General features: G+C 44.9%; 1 protein-coding gene across 1 annotated transcript in view; it reads right to left on the reverse strand.

Moving 5' to 3' along the window:
* LOC100881476 (kin of IRRE-like protein 1) overlaps positions 1–9,728 on the reverse strand; it is a 239,048-nt gene that overhangs the window by 160,809 nt on the left and 68,511 nt on the right. The window lies entirely within an intron of this gene.

Consider the following 9,728-nt stretch of genomic DNA (forward strand, 5'->3'; position numbering starts at 1 on the left):
ATCGAATGGAGTTTCGGAGACTTAGCCGAGTGAAAAATTGCAGTAGCAACTTTCGCGTTGCTTCTCAGACCCATTAAGCGGCTCAACAAGTACGATTCCAGTAACCGTTTTGCCCGTGGACTTTGAATGGAGCCACGAAGCGAGAAAACGAGAAGACGGAGGGAAAATTGTTTGTCGGAATCGGTGGGGCAGCGGTCCCAAGGGAGAAGAGAGGCCGGTAGAAAACACGAAACAGGAAACGTGCCGGTAAAGGAGGCAAATGCAACGTCGACTCGTGCCTTTTAACTGGATCCCGACGCAACGACTTCTCTTCGAAACTCGTACAGGTCCCTCTCCTTTGAGAAAGCCAGTTTAATGGAATGCGGACGAACAGACCCTCAACGCGATACTCTTTTCCCTTAATCTGCCTATCGACCACTACATCCGAGGGCTAATTACCTTTTTTCCCTCGACAAATTGCCGGATTCCGTTGCCCGGAAAGGTCCCGACACAGCCAACGATCAAAGGCTTACGGAACTCGAACGTACCGAGGATACTATGCGAATAAGATGTCTCTACATTATTCTCGACTATACGCATAAAAAATAATACGATATCGAGAACCTTATTATCGTTATTATCGAACGCCGCAGTTAGACCTAGTTTTAGTTGAACGCGCGTTAATCATCCGTTTTTAGGTCATTTTTATCTTGATTTAACAATCGCAAGAGACGTAAATGGAAGTTGTTAGCCGCGCTGGTACTCGCACTCGCACTAGATCGTCGTGACGGAACAGTATGGTGAATAAGTTGAAAAGGCAATGGGAAAAGATTGCTGAAGGAAGAAGAACGAGCTGAAACGACTCGAAGAAATAGCTGGACTCCGTGAATGGATTAGACGTTGAATGATAACTTTCAATGGAACAGGAATGCTCTAATTAAGCTCGCCATCTGAATGTCGCGTTTCATCGTTAAACATACTTTCCAAGAAACCGTTCGAGCTTCTCGAGACGCGAACCCAGTCACCTAACGACCGAGGCTAAGGATTAAATCGACCCAGAGGTCGAAGTAAAGAGAAGAAGGTCGAGAAAAGAGTCGCGGAGTTCATGTCGCGAACAGTAGCCAACGCGACGCGTTTTAATCACGAGTCAATCTTAAAAGATAAACGAGGCAGGCGAGGATTTCGGCTATCGACGCGTTTGCCACTAGTAGCTTAATTCGATTTGCTCGTTTCCTTTTCCTTGGATTTCCTACGAAGAAAACTTTCGGAAGCACCACTTTGCGAGAACGTGCCAGAAAACTCTCGCATTATTTCGTCTGTTACGGTAAAAGGCCTCGTACTGGGTCGTCTGATGCGTTTGCAACTCGAATTCGGTTCTATCGTTATCGACCGAGAACTTTCCTCTACAAACGTCAGTTTTTCCACTTTCCTCTCTCGTACGAGTCACCTATCGATCCGAGTCACGGCATCATTCCGCTTAACACTTGACGGAAGCTCGAATATAATTCGCGCGAATATAACCCGGTATACTGTTTCGGTATTTCTGGTCATTTCGTGATCGTTTCGTAACGAGTTGTTTGTTTCTCTTCTTACGATTTTGTTGACTCATTTTCGATTTTCTTTTTTTCTTGCTTGTTTACGCCCGCGAGCGAGAAATTTCGTAATAAGCGAGAGACCCGGCAAGGCAAGAGGGTGGCACGGTCCAAGGCGGCGTAAAATTTCGACAGCTTTAAAAGGGAAATACAGAGAAGCTAAAAGCAGACGTAGCCAAAGTAAGCACAAAGTGCATACCGCGCTTTTCAGTCATCAACACTTTCGTGTTTCCTGCACCGGCACGGAAACGACGTACTTTGACTCGTTGCAGTCCAACTTCTCTTCGTAACAACGCCGCACGGCCGACTATTCTTGGTTTATAGAAAGAGCAGCGAATGCTTAGGCTACTTGAAAACGTTTTTTCTTAAGAATCCTCGTAGCTCGTAAAGTTCCTCGTATCTTACGCGGAGGACTCGCGTCGATTAAACGCGTGTCTGGTTTTCTTTGCATCGCGAGGAAAGTAAAAGTCGTGTTCTTTTCGCCTTTTTCGCGCCGTTACGTATCTCGTTCGTTTATCTATTCCTTGGACGTTTAACGGTTCTCGTATAATTTCAATATCGTTGCCAATTTCGTCTTCTTCGAAGTCTCGTGAACGTTCTGACCGTTAGTTTGTCGAAGCGGGAAAGAGCGATTATCAAAGAAATTATTGCGACGAATCGCGGTTCGTTGAACGCGTTTTCAATTTCGCATAGAGGGAAGAAGCGAGCTTCGATCGTGTAAAAACGGGAAAACAGTAGCCCGTTGTTCCGAGCATCATTTCCGTTCGAGTTGCACGCTGGACGTTCGTTCGGCTCGAAGATACGTGAAACTGGCCAGAATTCGATCGAACGTTACGGCCGTGTAATTACTGTTTTACTCGTTTCCGTCGCTGTTTGGTTCGCCAGCCACTCGAAATTCTTTTCAGTGTTTCGCCCTTAATTGCTTATACATGTTGCCTTTAATCGTATTCGTGTTCTAGATTAAAAGGAATATCCATCCAAATTGATTTCGATTACATTCTAACCGTAAATGACATCTTGTTCGAAAAACTTGAAACTCTTCGTCGACGGTGTTCGGAGTTACTTCGGCTCGTACTTGCCGTTCCTAACTATCCCTAACGAACTCGGTCCCTTGTTTTTCTTGGCTGTTACACCGCTGTTCACGCGACCAACTATAAATATGTACTGCTAGAAGCGGGCAGACGCATCGAAGAGACTTTATCGATGTCTTTAGTTGCACGAGTTTGTTTAGGAACATTTCGATCGAGAAAATTGATTGCTTTATTTTTCGTGACAAACTTTATTTCATCGTTCGAACGATCGAGAACGGATAGCGACGGTCCTGGATCGAAGAACAGGAGATTATCGTCGGTGTGCGTCGAAAGATAATTATCGGAGGTTAGCAGGTAAAATCGAAAAGAGGAAACATAGTTCCGGGAGCACCCGAGGGTACGCGGAAGAGCCTCTCGAGCGACACAGTTCAGCCATTGAGGTAGATGCGTCGCGTCGCCGCGAAACCGGAAGCTCGACCCCTGCGGTAAGATTTCTACGATACTTCGGCTTGGTCCTCGGTTCTAAGTGTACTTCCTTGTACACCATCGGGCTGAGCCGACGGCATCGAGTCGTTCGAGGCGTTGCGACGACTACGTCGATATACTAACGGTTACGCGTGCTCGAGCCAACTCGAGAATACGGAGTCGCGTTATTTTTCATTTAACAAGAATTTCCCTAACGTTTTTATAGAATCTCTTTGCAAGCTCTCTAGGATCTAATCTGTAACCTCTACGATTTAATAGTCGGATTCGATAGTCGATGTTCCGTAGATCACGAAAGACGTTTAACGACGATCTTACGACGTATTTACCATAGATCGAGAGATAGGATAGGTGTATACGTAGGCAGTCGGATACTCGAGAGTCGCAAGATACACAACGGGAAGGACAAAGTAAATTTCACTTGGGTTTATTTTTTCTGGAAATAAGCAGGACGTTTCCGTGTTCTATTCGAGTGTATAGAAGCCGACGTTTCGCGGTTGCTCGCGATTTTCGAGGGTTAGGTTGGTCGGGTTGATAGAAAATTCAGACGACGAAAAGTTTCCGGGCGCAGGATGAGACGAAGGGAAACGGCGAAACGACGCTCCGAAGCTACGCGACAGTTTGCTTATTTAAGCTCGGCTTAAGCAAAGCTCTCGAACTCGAGGGAACGGAGTAAAGGAGGACGGAACGGAAGGCTCGACGATCGTAAGATCGTACTTGCAACTTAGCTGCGGGGTATTCTCCGACCGCTAGCAATCTTCGATTGGTGTGCGCGTCACGATGTATCCGTCGCGTCGTGTAAACTGACCCTATTACGAATTGCAGATATGTACATGTAGACGGCACTGTTCCTTCGGTATCGAATTCAGTGTCGATGGAAACCTTTCGAAAATTTTCCAGTCAGAAGTCCTCGCGATGTTAACGCGTCCACTCGTCGAACCGACTAAACCCGATCGTTGGTCTTGTTTTCGATATCCTCGTTCGAACGTACCACTTAACTATTCGAACTACTTCGCGACGAAGGCGATCAACAAAAAGCGTTTCCTTGTTCGACGAAGACCGTTTTGACGAAACACGCCGAGGCCACACGGAAGAATTTATTTTCCAGTCGAAATCAAGTTTCAAAGTTATTCCTTTCTTTCAAGAAGAAGATTTCGCGTTATCCCAGGTTAAGATCGTCTGCTCGGAATATAGGTATTTCTGGCTGGTACACCGTAGCTAAATTAGAAACCTCAAAAGAGAGACGTTGCTACCTGTACATGTCGTCTTTATGAAATTTCCTAGGCAACTTTCTTCTCGTTTCGGGTCTTGTCGTCGCTACGAAACAAGAACAGTTGCGGAAAACGAAACCGCGCGTTCGAAACTTTGCAAGCGTCTTCTCGTATACGTATACACGTACTTTACAGTGCACGATTTGCAGTGTACGCTGTAGAGTGTACGCGAAGGATACGGGACGTTTTCGTCCTTCGAGGCACGATTTCGCGGCAGGTTTGCTCCTGTCCGTTCCCCGTTCGTGACCATTTTTTCTCACCGTGAAAATGGATTTCCTCAATTTCGTCGCGCTTCTTTTTTTTCATCCATTATCGCGAGCCGACGAAGCCGGTGGAAAGATAAACAGAGCACGGCTAATGTATTCGAGAACGTGGAAATTACAGTTCCTTAGTTTACTCAAGCGCGTTCTCTTTGCTCACGACGATAGGGTATCTTTGTACGATAACTAGGATCGTTAGGAGATTCTCTCGCGACGCGTATAACGATTTCCGTGAATCATTCGCGAGAAAAATCGCTGTCGTTGCGGCAAATTGAATCGATTGGTCCGCGCTCTTGACGTTGTAGCCAATTATTTCGTTTAGTTTCATTTATTTGGAATTACCTGTACAACGTACGAATGCAAAAAAACAAGCTATTAAAGTAATTACTGGCTAAGTTAGCAGTTTATCGCGGTATTGTTCTGTACGTATTATTTAACATTGGACACGTTCATTGCCATTCCGATAAATTTCATATCACTGAATGGTATTCGCTCGAATCGTACGTTTTTCCACCGTTTTCGTTTAAGGGGAGAGACCAGTATGACGCAAACTAAAACGGGCCTATCTTTAAAAGATCGTCAGAGTTTTGTCGCTTAAGAAAAATCAAATCTTTTGATGAATTCGGTTAAAATGGACCTTTATTTAAATATTTAAAAAAAAAATCAGTACAAATAAGGACGGTATAGTTAAAAACAAAAAAAGATAGATGGTCTACACTTCGGCGCACTTCCTCATTGTAACCAGGGTACAGATCAAACGAGTCGTCAGAAATGCATAAAATAAAATTATAAGTAAAGGAAATCGATGCTGTTTTCGGCCTAACCTCCGACCTGATTTGATTATTTAACCCAATAGCATATAAAAATTACCAAAGTGGCAGAACACATACCTAATTACGCAAATTTTTCCAACATTTTATTTTTTTTCTCCAAAATTAGATTTGTTTTCTGGGATGTTTTAGGTCAGGCCGATAGCCACTGATTTGAAATACTACCACAAAAAATTTCAAGGTGATCTGAACCTCCGTTTAGGCTGTAGGCTGGTTGCAAGGTCCAAAAATGGTGTTCCGAGAAAAACAAGGTTAAAGTTATATGTGCAACGCGGGATAGTGCTATGTGCGATACGGAAACAGGTCTAGCGACAGGAGTTTTTTGAATTTTTAAACCCGGTTTTCGGCATTATACGCAGAAAAGAAGGGAGAATTTTTTAAGATGATAAAAAAAAATCGATTTTTATAAGGTGTCATACTGGTCTCCCCCCTTAATTGGTAGGTAGAAAAATTGTTCTGAAATTAGCTGTTAGTCATCGGCAAATATCTCCGAAACGATAATCAGCAATAATAGTTAGTCATAAATTTTACCTGAACTCGATAACACCCCTCTACCCGGATCATGCCTGTATACATATAAGCTGCCTGGCCATACGAATAATGCGCATTTAAATGTAAAAATATCATTGCGTCGAGCCTTTACCGGAATTTATTAGGATTTTGATTCTTCGCAAGTAAGTAGTTTTTATTGAAATTTCTGTTCGATCCCCGTAACGCTAGTCCCTGACGCTAACCTCTCTGAAAGGGGCAACCGATCTCGCTAACGAAAGAGGTTACGTTATCGCCGTGTCTTATCGATTGTAGCAATTATTCACGGGAAATTATCAGCTTCGATGGACGCGTGCCGCGAGCGTATTATCCGCTTGCAAACACGATAATTAACAACCGGTATATCCGCACGATTTCTTCCGACGTTCCATCAGACATAGCAATAACGTCGAACGCAGTATCTGCCGATTTGCGTAATCCACGCGAAAACGGACACGTTGGAAACATCGTTCAATGACGGATTAACCGTCGAACGAGATGCGATCGAACTCGCTGCGCGGCGGCTTACAGTTTTTATATGATGTCATCACCATTTTCCACGATAGAGCCGAGCCTGAAAGTCAGCTAGCGTATAAAAAAACATGGCGAACATTACCGTGGCAGCACGGGTTACGCGCAACATCGCGTACTCGGCGATATTCGGTAGAGGGGAAAAAAAGGAAGAACAACCAAGGGCTATTTGTAATAGCCAAGCTGCGTCGAGCAAGTCGCTTTAATGCTCGTAACGTGCTTCGGTAAAACGGACGAGCACCGCGTAAAATACGGATGAGACGCGTATAGTCGAGCTCGATACGACCTGAACTAGAACCCTGTATACCGTACGCTATACGTAACACAGCCAGCTATACACAACCGGCTCTTCTGTTCCGTTTCCGGCATACGCCACGCGAAACGTCGTACTTTCGCGATAACGATAAGACATTTTTTTTTCGACCGATCATCTCGGAGCATAATGGACCTTTAATGCTATGATTCAACTTCAAAAGACATTCATCTTTTCTACCGCAAAGGGAAGATCCGGGATTGCTGTCTTTTCGGTTTCAGCCTTTCAGGGATTCGTTCTTGGTTTAAATACAAATCTCTGAATTTACATTTTACTAGACGGATCTTGGAGTTAACCTTTTGCGCGGAAAATCGATTGACCTATTAGAACGACGAATTTACCGAAAATAAGTCGACAATTTTCGTGTTTGTTGCGTGCGTTACCCTTTTGACATTTTGATGCATGAGTTTGAAAAGAGAATTTAAGAGAATACGTATAAGGCGAGTTGTCTCGTAGGACTTTGACTGTTCAATCCGGAAGGTACCTTTTACTGACACTCGAAATTATATTATAGTAAGAAAAATTTTAGCTAATTTGTAGGCAAAAAGATTTTTAGGAGAATTATCCAAATAATTCATGCCGTTGTGTACTTGCGGTACGTATTCGTTTTCAAAGCATCGTCGAAAAGAACCGATTGTCCGTGGACAGAGCACGAAACATCGCTAACTAAGAGTTAACTAAGAGCGTTAGCTAAGAGTTTATTTAGGCATGACACGATTGTAGCAATCAGATCCCCGAGACTGGTGAGCCACGGAACAGCGAACGAGGTAACGATAGTTAGTTGGAGGAGCAAGAATTTGAATGGTTAGAGACTCGATCGAATACGAATGTTGAAAATGCTTTGTCCGAGCGTAAAATCGTGTCTGTATGGCCAACAATCGAGTCCGGGACGGAAGGAAATTCACGAAAGCGCGAATCGCCGGCCTGTAAAATACACACCTCCCCATGCAAATTCCCCAAGATTTATTATCGACAGTTATTACCGCGATTAATTGTTTTCTCATCATATCGCGAGATATAGTTTCATCGATGCGTCATCCGATCGGGACGATTATCGTTGGAACGGCAACGCAAAATCGCGTCGCATCGATTCCCGCGAACAGAGTTCTCGTTTCGTCGAGCCAGCACACCCGGGAAGAAACACAATGGGAAGTGTATCCCTGTCGACGAAACGGATATACCTCGAGCAAACAGTGCGTTCGTCATCGAACCGTGAAATCATCGGTTTCGAAGAAGCAACGATCGTGTCATTCGTCGAAATATGTACATCGTTTCGCGAGGATCCGCGTGTGTTGCAAAAATGAAAGAGGCCGCTTGTAGCTCGAGTTGGCAGGGAAACCGCGTTTATTGCGTGCTTTCCCCGCGGAACGAAGATTAATGAAGGTATTAATGGATAATGGAAGGTAACTCGAAGGGAACTCGTCGGCCGCGGACAAAAAACTTCTTCCGAGATTCTCGGATCGTGCGACGATCCACCGATTCCTTTTAAAACTTTTCAGTTCGAAGAATAATCTACTTTTCTTAGGTTTACCCTCGAAAATCGCACATTCTCCGTGCGCTCGTTTCGGCTGTATTTTATTCGTCGATATTGTTTCGGAAGGTTAACGAAATTGCTCGAAGCGATTGTAAAGGAAACGCGTTAAGGGAAAATCGTAAGCGAAAACCGGAAGAACGCGTGGAGGTTAGACGAGAGGCTTTAATTTCGCGCATCATCGACGCGGCTCGGCGTGGCGCGGCGCGACGCGATGGACCGGAGGTCGTTGAAACAAACACCGCGTAGCGAATTACCGGGATCGCTCGCGAAAATGATCTCGACCGCGTTGGAAATGGCTGTTCCGCTTCGTTCCAAGTGTTCGCTCGCGATCATCGTCTCCCGGTGTCCCGATTTAGCCACGGAGACACGCTCTCGCTCTCGTTGAAAAGGCGCGAGATAAAATTTATTGGAGGCGTTCGTCGCGTCGCGTCGTGTCGGCCAGCTCGTTCGCGGTAGTTGCGACAACCGGAAAAAAGCCGGAAGCTCTATTGTTCGTGAGCCGAGTTCCCCGCGAAATATGATTTTTGTTCAACCGAGTGTACGCAACGGTACGGCCACAGCCGACTCGAACAATGCGGATTCACGGATCCACCAGGATACGCGGCCGCGAGGGTTCTTTGGTTCGTTTGCGTGCAAAACCGTTTGCCGATTAACGCGACGGAAGACGGCGAATCGTTCGAGCGATCAGTCACCACGGTTGTGTCGGTTAACCGCGACAAATCGGTGCCCACCGATCCGAAACTCTGGCAAGGATGAAGCGAGGTTATCGAAAATCTCGTTAAATCGCTCGATACCGTCGAGCTAAAAGCGGTATGTCGTATCGCGTGTCGCCGCGTTTATACGTCGATGCATTAAGTACATTTTATTTAACCGCGGTACACTTTCGCGTTACAATCTATCACCTTATTTCGATAGATTATCCCGGATCGATACGTTCGAAACGCATGATTACGTAAGTAATCCCGAATGAATTGAAATTCTTGTTCCTGCTACGAAGCGTGATACACCTATTTGAAAGAGTACTACGAATCTTGCATTAATCTTCCGATGCCATAAACTTGTCGCACGATTCGAATAAAATTGCAGCTTTTAATAACGATGAAACGTCGTTACGCATTGTTCAAAGTGCGCATCGTACGATCGATTGTCCGTGGGTTATTCCAAATTGAAAAACCAATGATTCCTCTATCGCCCTTAGCCAACGCGTACGACAGTTTGCCGTCTACCGAATAGCTATTAGAAATAATAGATTTTCATAGAACAATAGATCGCAGAATCAAATGTACGAACGAAGTTCATCGATTAACGGAGCGGAGAATAAAGACACGTGCAACGAGATCCACGGCTGCGATAACCGTTCGAACGTACGAGCGTTT

This window comes from Megachile rotundata, chromosome 10 (genome assembly GCF_050947335.1).
Source record: "Megachile rotundata isolate GNS110a chromosome 10, iyMegRotu1, whole genome shotgun sequence".
Taxonomy (NCBI): Eukaryota; Metazoa; Arthropoda; class Insecta; order Hymenoptera; family Megachilidae; genus Megachile; species Megachile rotundata.